At 40.9% G+C, this 17,019-nt stretch overlaps 1 long non-coding RNA gene across 1 annotated transcript in view; it reads right to left on the bottom strand.

The window, feature by feature from the left end:
• Positions 1 to 16,325, bottom strand: part of LOC121377089 — a 48,704-nt gene extending 32,379 nt beyond the window's left edge. Inside the window, exons 1-2 of the long non-coding RNA XR_005958578.1 lie at positions 16,228 to 16,325; positions 12,519 to 12,708 (exon numbers count right to left, since the gene is read on the bottom strand). This is a non-coding gene — a long non-coding RNA (uncharacterized LOC121377089). The remainder of the gene's footprint in view (positions 1 to 12,518; positions 12,709 to 16,227) is intronic.
• Between the last annotated feature and the right edge of the window lie 694 nt (positions 16,326 to 17,019).

Raw genomic sequence — 17,019 nt, 5'->3', positions numbered from 1 at the left:
TTTATATCTGTCTGTCTGTTTTTCTCTGTATCTCTTGATATCCGTCTGTCTGTTTTTCTTTTTGTATTTCTTTATATCTGTCTGTCTGTTTTTCTATCTGTATCTTTTTATATCCGTCTGTCTGTTTTTCTATCTGTATATCTTTATATCTGTCTGTCTGTATGGTTACCCGTCTCTACCTACTTTTCTACCTACCTACATATATCTATCTACCTACCTACCTACCTACCTACGTACTTACGTACGTACGTACGTACCTACCTACCTACCCACCTACCTATCTATCTATCTATCTATCTATCTATCTATCTATCTATCTATCCATCTATCTATCTTCATATATATATATATATATATATATATATATATATATATATATATATATATATATATATCTATATATTAATTAATTAATTAATTCATTCATTCATTCATTCATTCTTTCTTTTATTTAAATTTTTTCTTTCTTTCTTTCACTAGTGATTGACGTTAAAGGGATATACCCTAGTTTCAACCTGTGAAAAGTAGCACTAAGTTTAGTTAAATCTACAGACCTGTAAAATATTTGGATAAAGTTACAACTGGGTGAAACATGAGTTCTGACTTTGAAACGGTGAAATACCCTCTAAAAATAGACTAAAACTCGACTCCATAAATGTTACTTCTCAGACGCATGTGCGTTTTTTTTAAAATATGAGAAATGCATTTTGTGATATTAAATGGTGTCACCGAGGATATTCGATGTTACTAACCATTCATCTCAGTTTCCCATAAAATACATTTTGAGCAATTACAAAATACCGTGATGACCAGAACCAAATGGACTAATCATAAGTGTGTGTGGTGTGTGTGTGTGTGTGCGTGTGTGCGTGTGTGTGTGTGGGTGTGTGTGTGTGTACGTGCGTGTGCATGTGCGTGTGTATGTTTGTGTGCGTGTGTGTTAATAAAAATAGACTAAACCTCGACTCCATAACCCTCCCTTCTCAGATGCACGTGCGTTTTTAAAAAAAATGTCCTTGAAACACTTTTACGAAATTGAATAATCTAAAAAATAAAATCTAAATAAAGTATGATTTCGGTTATCAAAAACGCCTCTAATAGTGAACAATATGCATTAGTGTTTACAAAGTAGGGTCTGTCAACTGAATCCTTGAAACTGAAGAAATATTATAAGTAGCAGAGCGCTCACTGAGGGGCGATGGGCGTTAGGACTGACCCACTCGCTAGACTCATATAACTTTTCTCGTTCCACCCCAGTCTTCACCACTGGTATCGTGAAGGCCGTGATATATGTGTATGTCTTTTTGTTTTTGTATTGTTTTGTTTGTTTGTTTGTTTGTTTTGTTTTGTTCATTTGTTAGCTGTTGTTGTTGTTTTTTTGTAGGTTTTTTAGGGGGGGGGGGGGTGCGTGCGTGCGTGCGTTCTATATATTCTATATAAAAAAAACCCCATCTATAATGAATTGCATTAAACTATCATTTTATTACAAGTCTAAAACTGAAACCAGAAAGACGTAAACGCAACGCTTTAAACTACGTGACGTCATTGTGTATGCTTTGCCAAATCGTGATGACGTCTTATTTAGTACCGACAAGGTGATTGGTTTGTTGGCGTCAAATCGTCCAATAGTAGTGTACGTTAAACCAATGCATGATAATTTCTCAGTGAGAAATTATGATTTTTATTTTTCCCCGTTATGAGTGCCTGCTGGGGTAATATATATATATATTCTTTGATAATAAGGTAGGTATATTTGATTTATAAAGTTAAATGCATAGAAGGTTATAATACGTATATGTAGGCAGCTCTGCAGTTAATTCATTGTTTAAACAGGAAACGTGTGCCCATCTTTCAAGCAAACACTCCGAAGCAAATGTAACATTTCCGTTCGATTTGTAAAGAAATTACCACAGGACAAAAGCACGCCATCAGAAAACTAATTTCATCAACACCACGTTTGATCTTTTTCGGCAAAACCATTCCGGCTTTCACCATTGGCGCCGGTCCTTAATACCAAATGCAAATACGAACATCGGAAAGAACAAATCCTTTTACACGAATTGGGGCCGATGATCATTATATGACTTCGTGGAGATCTGAGGCAAAGACCTTGTCTGTTATTACTCTTAATGTAGATCTTTTATGTACTGCTCTACTCATATGCATACTTATATGAAACGGAGAAGAGAAAAAAAAAAAAAAAAAGAAGAGAGAAAAAAAAGAGAAAGAGAAATTTTCCATTTTCCATTTTATTGCACTCTGGTGATCCATTAAGATTAGAAAGTAACTTGCGGTTTGTTGAATGGACGTGGGAGTGTGCATTATGATTAGTCAACCGTGAACAGTGGACAAACAGACGGCATTATTAATTACGGCGGGAATTTGAACCCCATCTGTCATAGCTTAGTGTTTGATTTTGAATATGAGAATCGAAAAGTAATCGTGTACATGTAATATGTGTTGTCATTTATCAATGGGTGACCCTTTTTCAGTTCATTCACTGAATACATACGCCGGCCTTGGTGGCGTTATGGTCAGAACATCGGATAGAAGGAAGGAAGGAAGGAAGGAAATGTTTTATTTAACGACGCACTCAAAACATTTTATTTACGGTTAAATGGCATGACATAGGTTAAGAGACTGAGAGAGGAAACCCCCTGTTGTCACTTCATGGGCTACTATTTTCGATTAGCAGCAAAGGATCTTTTATATGCACCATCCCACAGACAGGGTAGTACATACAGGGCCGGATTTAGACCTGGGGGGGGGGGGGGGGCGGAGCATTTCAGGTTCGGGGGACCCCTCAACATAGAAATTAAATTACATGACAAATTTTATAATTATTAAATGTTTTATAAAGGAAGTCCTTAGTCGGGGGTGGGGGGTTTGGGGGGCAATTGCCCCCTATGCCCCCTTATAAATTCGGTACTGAGTAAATACCACGGTCTTTGATAGGTCAGTTGTGGTGCACTGGTTCGAACGAGAAATGGCCCAATGGACCCACCAACGGGGATCGATCCCAAACCGACCGCGCATCGAGCGAGCGCTTTACCACTGGGCTACGTCCAGCCTCCAAACATCGGATAGAGGGCTGATAAAAGTTAAAATTTGTTTTGTTTACCGACACCACTAGATTTGCTAATCATCAGCTATTGGAAGTCAAAAACATCTGGTAATTCCGAAATATAGTCTTAGAAAGGAAACCCGGTATATTTGTTCATTAGTAGCAAGGGCTCTTTTATATATAGATCATCCCACAGACAGGACAACACATACCACATCATTTGTTATTCCAGTCGTGGCGTACTGGCTGAACCGGTATTATTACCTGTCAACCCTCTATTTCTCCTTCCAAACACAGGTGTGAAAAAGAAAGTAAGAAAGAAAGAATGACCGAATAAATGAAAGAAAATAAGAATTGTTTTATTTAACGACACACATCTCGTATTACTTACGGTTATATGGCGTCGGACATTTGGTTGAGGATCACATACATAATCAGAGAGGAAACTCGCTGCTGCAACTGCATGGGCTACTCTGTTTTATTAGCAGCAAGATATTGTATATGTGCCTTATTCCACATGATAATATACCAGTTGTGGAGCACTGGCTTAATAGATAATTAGCCCAATAGGCCCACAGATGGCGATCGATCCTAAACCTATCGCGCATCAGGTGAGTGCTTTACCACTTGGGGGGGGGGGGGGGGGGGGGGGGGGGGGTTGGTGGTAGATCAGTGCTACAGCGTTCGCTTGATGCGCGGTTGGTCTGGGATCGATCCCCATCGGTGGTATGTCAAAGGCCGTGGTATGTGTTATCCTGTCTGTGGGATGGTGCATATAAACGACCCCTTACTGCTACTCGAAAAGAGTAGCCCATGAAGTGGCGACAGCGGGTTTCCTATCTCAAACTCTGTGTGGTCCTTAACCATATGTCCGACGCCATATAACCGTAAATAAAATGTGTTGAGTGCGTTGATAAATTATTACATTTCCTTCCTTCCTGTTTTTGTTAACCACTGGACTCACTGGAAAGGTGTAAAAAACACTTACGCACCGTGATAGCAACCAGTAACCAAACTAAACACTTACGCACCGTGATAGCAACCAGTAACCAAACTAAACACTAATTTTACTAATTAACCACTAACCTGTGTAACCTAGATGGCTGGATATAACCAGGAATTCAGAGACATTCTGCGCATGTATATAATTTGTGTATTCTGTTTTGTCATGAGAAAATAACAACATAACTGATTTGAAAAGTTATAGACGATAACGTATTTACAACCATTTTCGCGACTGGAAAGAATTTCGATTTAGTCAATTTTCACATATGAAAAGTATCACCTTGAAAATCATCCAAAAGTGGATAATTTAAAGAATATTTTATTAGCCGAATACTAATATTGTTGATACATTGTATGAAAATTAGCAAGCGGCTAATACGTGGCAACGGACAGGATGAGCCCTGGACTGGTAAACAAAAGTTAAAAATGTTAACGATACCACTAGAGCACATTGATTTATTGACCATCGGCTGTTGGATGTCAAACATTTGGTAATTTTGACATATAGTCTTAGAGAGGAAGCCCGCTACATTTGTTTCCATTAGTAACAAGATATCTTTTATATGCACCATCTCATAGACAGGATAGCACATGCCACGGCCTGATGTGCGGTCGGTGTGGGATCGATCCCGGTCGGTGGGCCATTGGGCTATTTCTCGTTCCAGCCAGCGCACCACGACTGGTATATCAAAAGTCGTGGTATGTGCTACCCTGTCTGGGATATAGTGCATATAAACAAATGCATTGCTACAAATGAGAAAAAATGTAGCGGTTTCCTAAGACTATATATAAAAATTACCAAATGTTTGACATCCAATAGACGATGATTAATAAATCAATGTGCTCTAGTGGTGTCGTTAAACAACAAAAACAAACTTTTCCCTTTCTCCAAACAAAGTGTCTAAATCGGCTTATTTAGACACCAAATAGCTGTAGTTTAAAATACAAAGTTTAAAGTTTGTTTTGTTTAACAACACCACTAGAGCACACTGATTTATTAATCATCGGCTACTGGATGTCAAACGTTTGGTAATTTAAGAAAAGAAACCTGCTACATTTTTTCATTAGTAGCAAGGTATCTTTTATATGCACCATCTCATAGACCAGGATAACACATACCACGGCCTTTAATGTACCAGTCGTGGTGCACTGACTGGAAGAAAAATAGCCCAATGGGCCCACCGACGGGATCGATCCCAGACCGACCGCGCCTCAAGCGAACGCTTTACCACTGGGCTACATCCCACCCCTAGTTTAAAATGTGTCGAGGTGTCGTTGAACTCTCAATCATTTCGTTTACGTCCAATTAATGGTTTAAGGGCATTACAGCGGGCGACTGTGAATGTGAAAATATAATGGTATCTAAAATATTTTTCAGACAGTCTGAGATATAAAGGTTATTTTTACGAACACTTTCTATATATACCGCTGCTTTCCCCACATATTTGCATTATTTTATTTTTATTATTATTTTTTAATAATGTTATTTTGCACTTCTATTTCCTCCCTTTTCTTTAGTGAATTGACATTTTACAGTTAACTAAGCTAACAACGAGTCCAAAGCCCTTAAGAATGCAGTCACTGTATACGTCAAAGAAAAGAAAAGATATACTACTCAAAAGAATTTAAGGGTCAGACGATATTTTCGACATTATTTTCTGAATGTCAATTATATTAGCTAGACCATAATGTCACGCATGGTATTGTTCCATTTTGACGAAAGTGGGTCTAAGCAACCCATAAATGAATTAAAATCCACTGTCATTGACACTGTCGACTAGTTCTAATGGCGAAAACATGCTTACATTTGCACGTAAATTAGGGCGAAAGCGAAAGGTCTGCTAAGTGCCCATAACTTGCTTTTTCACAAAGCGCTTCATTTGCACGCTTTGCACGTGTATTCCATGTTCCCAATGCTGAATTTCCGTATAATTGGAGCTTGCGTTCGTGTACGGTGCACACTCCAAATTCGACAATGGTACGACTTCAACTGACTATCGAAGATCGAGGAAGGGCTATTGCTTGGCTTCAGGATGGCAATACGCAAAGAAATGTTGCTCTGAGACTTGGTGTCAGTCAGAGTGTCGTTGGCCGACTGTGGCAACGGTACCAAGCAACGAATTCTGTTCGAAATCGTCCACGTTCGGGAAGACCCCGAAGCACTACAAATAGAGAGGACCGCTACATCACCAATATGGCTCTACGTCAACGCACAACCACTGCACGCCGATTACGTGACAATCTGCGGACTGCGACTGGAACTCGAGTGTCTGATCAAACCATACGCAATCGTCTGAGAGCCAATAATCTACGCTGCCGTCGCCAGGCTGTTCGACCACCACTCCTACCACGTCACAGAACGGCCAGACGTTATGGTGCACGCTTCGTCTGCGGTGGCAACGTGTTCAGTGGGGTCGAGTGATGTCCAGGTTTAGTCTCCAGTTCAACGACGGTCGGGTTCGTGTCTACAGACGTCCTGGGGAGCGCTTCGCTGACGTTAACGTTAGACAACGTCACCGGTTCGGTGGTGGCAGCGTCATGGTGTGGGGCGGCATCTCTATCCACCACAGGACCCCCCTCTATGTGGTGGATGGCAATCTGAATGGAATCCGCTATCTGAATGAGATTATCCGGCCGTTGGTTCTCCCAGGCCTTCAGCAGATTGGCGGCGGGGCAGTTCTGCAGGATGACAATGCCAGACCCACCGCGCCAGGGTGGTAACGGACTTTCTCAGACAAGGTATCGCCAGGATGGATTGGCCAGCATATTCGCCTGACTTGGCCCCAATAGAGAACGCCTGGGACGAATTAGGCAGGAGAGTTCGGGATAACCATGCCCCTCCGGCCAAACTTCATGATCTGGGTCAACTTCTTATGGCAGAGTGGCAGGCCATTCCCCAAGAGTTCTTCAGACGTCTGATCAACAGCACGAGGCAACGATGTGTCGAGTGTATTCGCGCCAGGGGTGGATTCACACACTATTAAACGAATGTTCTAATGTGTAAAATCTATGTTTGACAACCTTCAACTTTGACAGCATGTCATGTGACTTTCTTGTATACAGTGACGTTTATTTGTGGTTTTTTGTAAATATGGAACAATAAAAAAAAAAATTGGTGTAGTTTACATCATCAATCTAATACACTCTGAAACTTATTTGGTTATAAATGTTTGACCCTTAAATTCTTTTGAGTAGTATACATTTAAGACACGTGTTTTTCAAACGAACGGTAATTTAAAAACCTATAGAACGAACGAACGAATGAATGAATGAATGAATGAATGTTTAACGACCTACAGAACAAATCAACAAGTCTGTGATAACTCACATACAGATTCGTTGTCGTAAGATACGCACATTAAATATATAGAAAATAAAATAATGAGGCAACAATAACAAAATCAATAGTAGTATTAGTATTATTATTATTATTATTATTATTAGTAGTAGTAGCAGCAGTCGTAGTAGTAGTAGTGGTAGTTGTGGTGGTGGTAGTGGTGGTAGTAGTTGTAGTAGTAGTAGTAATGGTAGTAGCAGCAGTAGTGGTAGTCGTAGCGGTGGTGGTAGTAGTAGTGGTGATGGTGATGGTGGTTGTAGTAGTAGTGGTGATGGTGATGGTGGTTGTAGTAGTGGTGATTGTAGTGGTGGTGGTAGTAGTAGTGGTGATGGTGATGGTGGTAGTAGTAGTGGTGATTGTAGTGGTGGTGGTAGTAGTAGTGGTGATGGTGATGGTGGTAGTGGTAGTAGTGGTGATTGTAGTGGTGGTGGTAGTAGTAGTGGTGATGGTGATGGTGGTAGTAGTAGTGGTGATTGTAGTGGTGGTGGTAGTAGTAGTGGTGATGGTGGTAGTAGTGGTGATTGTAGTGGTGGTGGTAGTAGTAGTGGTGATGGTGGTAGTGGTAGTAGTGGTGATTGTAGTGGTAGTGGTAGTAGTAGTGGTGATGGTGATGGTGGTAGTAGTAGTGGTGATGGTGGTAGTAGTAGTGGTGATTGTAGTGGTGGTGGTAGTAGTAGTGGTGATGGTGATGGTGGTAGTGGTAGTAGTGGTGATTGTAGTGGTAGTGGTAGTAGTAGTGGTGATGGTGATGGTGGTAGTAGTAGTGGTGATTGTAGTGGTGGTGGTAGTAGTAGTGGTGGTAGTGGTAGTAGTGGTGATTGTAGTGGTGGTGGTAGTAGTAATGGTGATGGTGGTAGTGGTAGTAGTGGTGATTGTAGTGGTAGTGGTAGTAGTAGTGGTGATGGTGGTAGTAGTAGTGGTGATTGTAGTGGTGGTGGTAGTAGTAGTGGTGATGGTGGTAGTGGTAGTAGTGGTGATTGTAGTGGTGGTGGTAGTAGTAGTGGTGATGGTGGTTGTAGCTGTAGCAGTAGCATCAGTATCAGTAGTAGTATCAGTAGTAGTAGTAGTAGTAGTAGTAGTAGTAGTAGTAGTAGTAGCAACATCGGCAGCAGTAACATAGCAGCAGCAGTAGCAGAAGCAGTAGCAGTAGAAATAGCAGTAGTAGCAGTAGCAGCAACAGCAGCAGTAGAAGTAGCAGTATCAGCAGTAGCAGTAGTTATAGTAGTAGCACTAGCAGTAGCAATAGCAAATTTAGCAGTAGTAGCATCAGTAGCAGCATCAGCAGTAGCAGTAGTAGTAGTAGTAGTAGTAGCAGTAGCAGCAACAGCAGCAGTAGAAGTAGCAGTATCAGCAGTAGCAGTAGTTATAGTAGTAGCACTAGCAGTAGCAATAGCAAATTTAGCAGTAGTAGCATCAGTAGCAGCATCAGCAGTAGCAGTATTAGTAGTAGTAGTAGCAGTAGCAGCAACAGTAGCAGTATTAGTAGTAGTAGTAGCAGCAGTTGCAGTAGTAGTAGTAGTAGCAGCAATTGCAGTAGCAATAACAATAGTAATAATGGTGGGCGTAATGGTAGCTGTAGTTATGGTATCAGTAGTGATGGTGGTAGTGATGTTGGTAGTGATGGTGGTAGTTGGAGTAGTAGTGGTTGGTGGTGGTGGCCAATAGCTTCATTACTACGCCATCCATGGCCTATATTATTAGTCTAATCTAATCTTCTGACATTCGTTTACAGGTGGTGTCACAGTTATGAATGCCATATTTCTCTACGTTTCACACTTTATTTGTAATAAATATCTACAAATTAACTGATCTCATGAATAATTTTCGCAGAAATGACTCAGGTACCGTATTTCCTCCAATAAGCGCCGGGTCTGCAACACTTTGCAATAAAATAAACGTCGGCCCTCTAGTAAACGCTTGGTAAGACAGCAGAAAACGGATTACTCTCTGGCATAATTTTAAATAAAACGCACACTCACACAAAACATTTATTAAAAATGATGGGTTCCTTTTTATCACTTCCTGTCTCAAAACGTAGAACCGCATGGCTGGATGCTAGAGTTGACAGCTATACACTCAGTATTACGGTCTATATCAATTGTAAGTTTGTAGTTTTTAGCTTTAATTTCTCAATTTTTTTGAGAAAATAACGACCGGGTCTCCAATAAGCGCGGGGTCTGCAACCATTTTTTATAATGAACAAGCGCCCGGGAGCTTATTAGAGGAAATACTGTATATCAAAATTATAAAAGAAAAAAAGAAATGTTTTATTTAACGACGCACTCAACACATTTTATTTACGGTTATATGGCGTCAGACATATGATTAAGGACCACACAGATTATCAAAATTATAATACCATACAGCTAAAAGTACTATTTTCCATAAGGCACCTTTTTAACATACATAAACATCCCTGTATGTCCAAATTTTCACATTGAATTATACTCACCTGCTGCACGAGACATTGTCGTCTGCTTACCGGCCTCGGTGGCGTCGTGGTTAGGCATCGGTCTACAGGCTGGTAGGTACTGGGTTCGGATCCCAGTCGAGGCATGGGATTTTTAATCCAGATACCGACTCCAAACCCTGAGTGAGTTCTCCGCAAGGCTCAATGGGTAGGTGTAAACCACTTGCACCGACCAGTGATCCATAATTGGTTCAACAAAGGCCATGGTTTGTGCTATCCTGCCTGTGGGAAGCGCAAATAAAAGATCCCTTGCTGCCAATCGGAAGAGTAGCCCATGTAGTGGCGATAGCGGGTTTCCTCTCAAAATCTGTGTGGTCCTTAACCATATGTCTGACGCCATATAAACGTAAATAAAATGTGTTGAGTGCGTCATTAAATAAAACACTTCTTTTTTGTTTTGGTCGTCTGCTACTAGTGAATAAACACAATACAATTAGATCCCCCTACGTCAACCTATTTCTATGGACATCCCAATGATTCCCTGTCCTTATTTTACAATGCACAATGCACTGCATACGCTTATATTGGGTCAGGATTAATATCTATTCAACATGAAATGATTAGTGGACATTGTTTGAATAATAGTAATAATAATCAACAAACAAAAGAGATTCGAAGGGTTGGCAAATTTACCCCACCCTATCAATGTACAAATAGGGACTATGTTTGCATTGTGCTATATATATGGCTTACATGTGACGATAGGGTTAAAATGTATTTAAAAGTTTAAAGGTGTTGTTTTTTTACGTTTATTATTAATATGGAAGTGTTAGAAATTACAATGGCACGAACTAATAATAATATAAGAACAATAACATCAATTTCATCTGAAGTTAGTAATATTTTGAAATTTATTTATAACGACGTTTAAATATAATGGAAGACGCGGAATTAATATACTAACGAAAACACAACACATGAGGTTAAGTGACAGAATATCGGACGAATTCTCTGATTTTGTCTTCGTAATAAATCCTGGTTGCCCATGGTAACGTACATCTACCGTCTGATTTATCACGCAAATTAACCAATGGAAAAAGGGCTTATGTGAAGATATAATGCTAACATTTCAAAGCAAAAGTTAATAAATAATTATGGTTAGAAACCTCCATTACTTAACTTAAAGATAGCACCTATAAGTGCACTGAAATTTCAAGCACGGCCTTCCTGGGCGTATAATTTTACTTCACCAAACGCTTCTTTCTAAGAGTGAAAGCATTAATGCATTTTTCATTTCATTTCAACTTATTTTCGTGCTTATATCCAATTAACACGCTAAAATGTAGTTTTTATCAATAACACGTCAGCTATCTGTGTTGTGGTTAGTGAGAGAGAAGAGGGTATAGTGATCTTACATCTACCCATTGAGTCGTTAAAACTCACTCTGGGTGGGAGCCGGTACCGGGCTGGGAACCCTATACCTACCAGACTTATGTCCGATGGCTTAACCACGACACCACCGAGGCCGGTATGGGTTAGTCATTAGTTGTTAGTGAGAGAGAAGAGGGTGTAGTGGTCTTACACCTACCCATTGAGTCGTTAAAACTCGCTCTGGGTGGGAGCTGGTACCGGGCTGCGAACCCAGTACCTACCAGCCTCATGTCCGATGGCTTAACCACGACAACACCAAGGCCGGTCGTATGAACAAGTTCGAATCCAGTACGACTAGACTCCTGTTTTATCTCATCGTAAAATGTTTTATGAAAATGGCAGATCTACTAAATGCAGGGCCCATATTTTCGACGCAATCTTAGCTCTACGAAATCGTAAAACCATTGTAAGTTATGACGTCACTATTGCATGTGCTGTAGTGACGTCACAACTTACGATATTTTTTTTTTTCGATTTTGTAGCGCTAAGATAGCTTCGAAAATCCCTAGCCTGGGCCCATATTTTCGAAGCTATCTTAGCCTACGAAATCGTAAAATCATCGTAAACTATGACGTCACTATGGCGTGTGCTGTAGTGACGTCACAACCTACGACGGTTTTACGATTTCGTAGCGCCAAGATGGCTTCGAAAATATGGGCCCTGGTTCTTTCCTGTTATTTTCACTATGTTTTTATATTAGCTTTTGACGTCATACAACGGGAGTGAGCAGTATAATGTGGCCATTAACACGACAAAGCTACAGTAGCAGAAGTTGGCCTTCATAGAATGCAGGCTTTTATTTGAGATAGGCCTCTATTTTTTCCCAAAATGCTCTGAGATCCGGCCTCTAATCGAGGCAGTCTTCTATTCAAGGCCAGTCTCTATTCAGTGATTTACGGTAGTTGAAGGTAAAATGCTTACATTTCAAAGCTAAACTTAATAAATAATTATGGTTACAAACCTCAATTACTTAACTTTTAGATAGCACCTTTAAGTGCAATGGGCGTTCAAGCACGGCTTTTCTGGGCGCATAATCTGACCTCAACCAGACGCTTCTTTCTAAGATGAAATCATTAATGTAAATCAGACGACAGTATCTATCTGGTCCCATTTGCACTAAGTCGGGGTTAATTACCGTACGGCCAGCCGGGCCTGGGTGTACACAGGCCTCAGACAACCCTGTACCTCACCACTCCAGGAATCCCGGCATTATGTTACTAACGAGATTACATCAAATCAGACCGTAATTGTCGCACACAGAATCCTCTAACCTTTCAGACATCGATCTTTTGTGGCTGAAATGTTGTTTTATCAATAACATCTTCCTCTAGATCTCTTCAATTAAAGGACATCGTTTGGGAACTCGGTTCCGAGTGGATTGGGCTGTGATGGGTTTAGTGGAATGATGGGGCACTCGTTGTTAGGCGGAGACATGTTCCTATTCACTGGATTCTGTTTGCCCTAACAGAAACCAAAATGATGATAGCTTTAAAAAAAAGATCATTACGAACAGAATAAACACTTGTGAAACAGCTTTTAAAAAGATTACAGCTTTAAATTGATCATTAGGAACAAAATAGATACTTGCAAAACATTTTTTAAATTTGTTTTATGTTCAATATTTTCAAGTTGTTTCCAAGTAATGTTTGGTCCATTTTACTGCATTGATGTGGACCACCATTTGGGCAGGTAAAATGTTTACTTTATTGACAATTATGTCATATTATTCGTTAATATTTATTACATTAATTTTGATAATTATTAGCCTAGCAGTAAATCACAAGCAAACCAGAGAATAGCCCACATCATATTAATATTAATTAATCCACGCAATCAAGCAAGCAAGCAAGCAGTCAGCGAGCTAGTCAATCAGATAGCCAGCCAGTCGGGTAGCCAGTTAGCCAGTCAGTCAGTCAGTCAGTCAGGTAACCAGTTAGCCATTCAGTCAGTCAGTCAGCCAGTCAGCCAGTCAGGTAGCCAGTCCGTCAGTCAGTCAGCCAGTCAGGTAGCCAGTTAGCCAGTCAGTCAGTCAGTCAATTAGCCAACCATTCAGTCAGGTAGCCAGTTAGCCAATCAGTCAGCCAGTCAGTCAGTCAGTCAATTAGCCAACCGGTCAGTTAGTCAGCCAGTCAAGTAGCCAGTTAGCCAACCAGTTAGTCAGCCAGTAAGTCAGTCAGTCAATTAGCCAACCAGTCAGTGAGTCAGCCAGTCAGTCAATTAGCCAACCAGTCAGTTAGTCAGCCAGTCAAGTAGCCAGTTAGCCAATCAGTCAGTCAGCCCGTCAGGTAGCCAGTCAGTCAGCCAGTCAGTCATTTAACACGTGCCTGCATTTACTAAAGGTTTACACACATGCCCTTCGAGGTCCTCGCGAAGAAGATGATATTTATTTTTTGTTCCCCTGCGTGTGCTGTAACCTCACCGTGGTGCAGGGGTGTAACATTCTCTTTGAGAATGGCCAATACAGCACAAAACTGAAGTTTTGAGTAGAATTCAGTATCCGTAAAATTCTGTGATATTTGTGTTTTTGCACAGTTCTTTACACTGTTTTTGTTTAAGTCTTGAATTTTTATATTGATGTTGATCATCACTTTATTTATTTGCATTACCATAGTTTGACACCCAATAGCCGATGTATTTTTCGTGCTGGGGTGTCGTTAAACATTCATTCATTCATTCATTTTTATTTTTTGTTCATGGTGTATGAACCAAAGGAAATATTAATTTTAATTTTATGAACCGCGTAGTACATTAACGCGAATCCGATCCAGTGGCGTATCCGTCTTGTTGGCGGGGGGTATGGGGCCGCGTTTAGCTATTTCATCAATATAAAATACTATGTAGTGATAGTCGGACTCACTCTTTTTTTACCTCAGTTGTTTGTTCATAAAACATTAATATGTGATACCAGTGGCGGATCCAGCATTAAATCGGGAAAGGGTCACGACGAGGCTGTGAAACTGGCGGATGGGTAAGGGGTGAGTGGGTAGTAATTGAGCAATTTTGTCCCGTACCAGGCACGGTGGAAGCAAATAGACATGGGGGGGGGGGGGGGGTGCTGACTGAGATTGAGGGCGCAAAGGCAGGGTTTCTAGAGGTTTCGGGGGTACGCTCCCCGTACATTTTTCAAAACTAGATGTCCTGAAATGCAAGTTCCTGTATTCTACAAGTAAAATCAACTCTGCCTTAAAATGTCTCACCCTCCAAGTCCCCCCCCCCTGCTCCGCCCCGCCTGTATATTGTCATCAGGCGGGGGGGGGGGGGGGGATATGCAGGATGTTTTTCTTTATGGATGCGTGAAACGTTAAAAAAAGGGCATTTGCAGTAGACAAATTACTCTAACATGTATTATTATTACATGATAATCTTCCACACAGAAGTTAAAAGCTAACCGCTGACAGGTTCACCAGTAAAAAAACAGTATATGCATTATATACCCGCACGTTGTAAAGGGATCGCCTGATGCGCGGTCGGTCTAGGATCGATCCTCGTCGGAGGGCCATTGGGCTATTTCTCGTTCCAGCAAGAACACCACGACTGGTATATTAAAAGCCGTGGTGTGTGTTATCCTGTCTATCGGATGGTCCACATCCCATGCTACTAATAGAACAATGAAGCGGGTTTTCTCTCTAAGAATACTAGTATATGTAAAAATTACAAACTGTTTGACATCCAATAACCAATTAAACAAATCAAACTGGATTTTTCGGGGTATTTCGAATTTTTGAGAGGGGTGGGTTTTATGGACGGATGAGCACACTAACATTCTTCCCTTGAATTCATGCTTTCAGTTTGTTTGTTTTTTGTTTAACGACACCACTAGAGAATATTGATTTATTAATCATCAGCTATTGGATGTCAAACATTGGTAATTCTGACATACAGTCAGTCCTAGAAACGAAACCCGCTTCATTCTTGTTTTCATTAGTAGCAAGGGATCTTTTATATGCACCATCATATAGACAGGATAACACATACCACGGCCTTTGATATACCAGTCGTGGTACACTCAGTGCAGCACTGACTGGAACAAGAAATGGCCCAAATGGGCCCACCGACTAGGATCGATCCTAGACCGACCGCGCATCAAGCGAGCGCTTTACCACTGCGCTATTCTTACTAAATAGAAGCCTACACTGAATTGAATTAAACTGAATTAGCCTCGCCAACATTAAATTTCTTGTACAGTCTTATTATTGGTGTAGCCTGCGGTGGTGGTGCAGGCATGGAGCCATGTCCCTCCCCAGTCACAACCTTTTTTCCCTCCACCTTAGGCCAAATAAAAAAAAAGAGCTGGTGATCGTCCCCGCCCGTACCTGAAAAATGCGCCCGCCCCTGAATTTATTTTATTTTTTATTTTGTTAAAAACTGTTAAAAATGTGTCGAGATAGCAGCAATTCAACTTTCGTAAGCACCGTAACGGGTTAAACTATCACCAGGACCATCTGGCGGCCAGTGAAGGAACTAGAACATCCAGGCGCATTTGCTGTTGGTTGCTACTCCCGCAAACAAAATGGTCTCCAGGCTTTTATAAAGTTTTTCACAGAAAACCCCCAACAAACCTCCCCCCGTACCCTGATTTGTGTGATCAAAAGGACGATCACCAACTCTTTTTTTTGTATTATTTAGCCCTATATACTGACCTGCCTTACAATCCTAACAGTGTAAAGACTAGGGTGGAGGTATGTTTGTATATTCCCTACAGAAAGAAAAACCTGGCTCTTCGCATGTTAACATGATAATTTCCTTTTTAAATTTCTCCAAATATGTTGGGGGCATGGTCACTGCCATAGTTAATGCACTCACCCCCCACCCTCCCAATGACCTTTTTTCCAATCAGCTTTTATATTTTACTCATGGTGTGGGTACCTCTCTGCCTACAATGCGAGTGGCCTCCACTAGCAAAATCCTGGATCTGCTCAGACCTACGCACCTCCACCTTGGACTTCAACTGTTCTGTTAAACAAGAAATCAAACGCTTACCTTGATCCATATATTATCCAGTGGACACTGCAACAGAACCGCAGAAGAATGTCGGTACGTAGTATCGCTTTCACATTAAACTTCAACGCATTGTTGACGTCACATGTGTTATGGTAACGTTTCCGGCACTTTTCGTAACTTAACGGAAAAATAAAAAATTAATGTCGAAATACCATTTCAATATGCACGAGTGGTCCGACTACTATCGTATTACAATTTACAACTTACAGGATAAAAGCCATCATGTATATATCAATTTATATACGGTTATAACAAGCAAAAATCGAAGTTAAGGTTCCCATCAAAATCATGCGTGCGGACGTCCTTCGATTGTGAAAGCCGTTTTAAGTGAACGCATCTTTAAAGCTTTAATTTTCGGGTTTATGTTTATTTAACCATTTAGAATTGACCATCAACATCAATTTTCTTTGACAGCTATATACCATACTCGTTACACGTCATCTACTCAGATACAATGTCTTCTTCTCCATTTTAAAACAAATAAACGGATCCGGCCCGTAGGAACTGGGGGTGGGGTGGATGGTGGAGGTGGTGGTGGTGGTGGTGGTGGTGTGTGTGTGTGTGTGTGTGGGGGGGGGGGGGTATGGAGCTGAACGCGGAACAAAACGATAGAAGTATTTTTGATCTATCCGAACCCTTGTGAACAAATGATTTAACCTGCTTTCTGTACCGAAAACGAAGGTGGGGGTGGGGGTGGGGGGTGGGTGGGATGGGGGAGTACATACTTCATGGACGCCTCTATTTGTCTGTATGGGTCAATGGGCAGGACGT

Source organism: Gigantopelta aegis, chromosome 2 (genome assembly GCF_016097555.1).
Source record: "Gigantopelta aegis isolate Gae_Host chromosome 2, Gae_host_genome, whole genome shotgun sequence".
In the NCBI taxonomy this organism is placed as follows: domain Eukaryota; kingdom Metazoa; phylum Mollusca; class Gastropoda; order Neomphalida; family Peltospiridae; genus Gigantopelta; species Gigantopelta aegis.
This window is presented reverse-complemented; position numbering and strand designations above follow the sequence as displayed.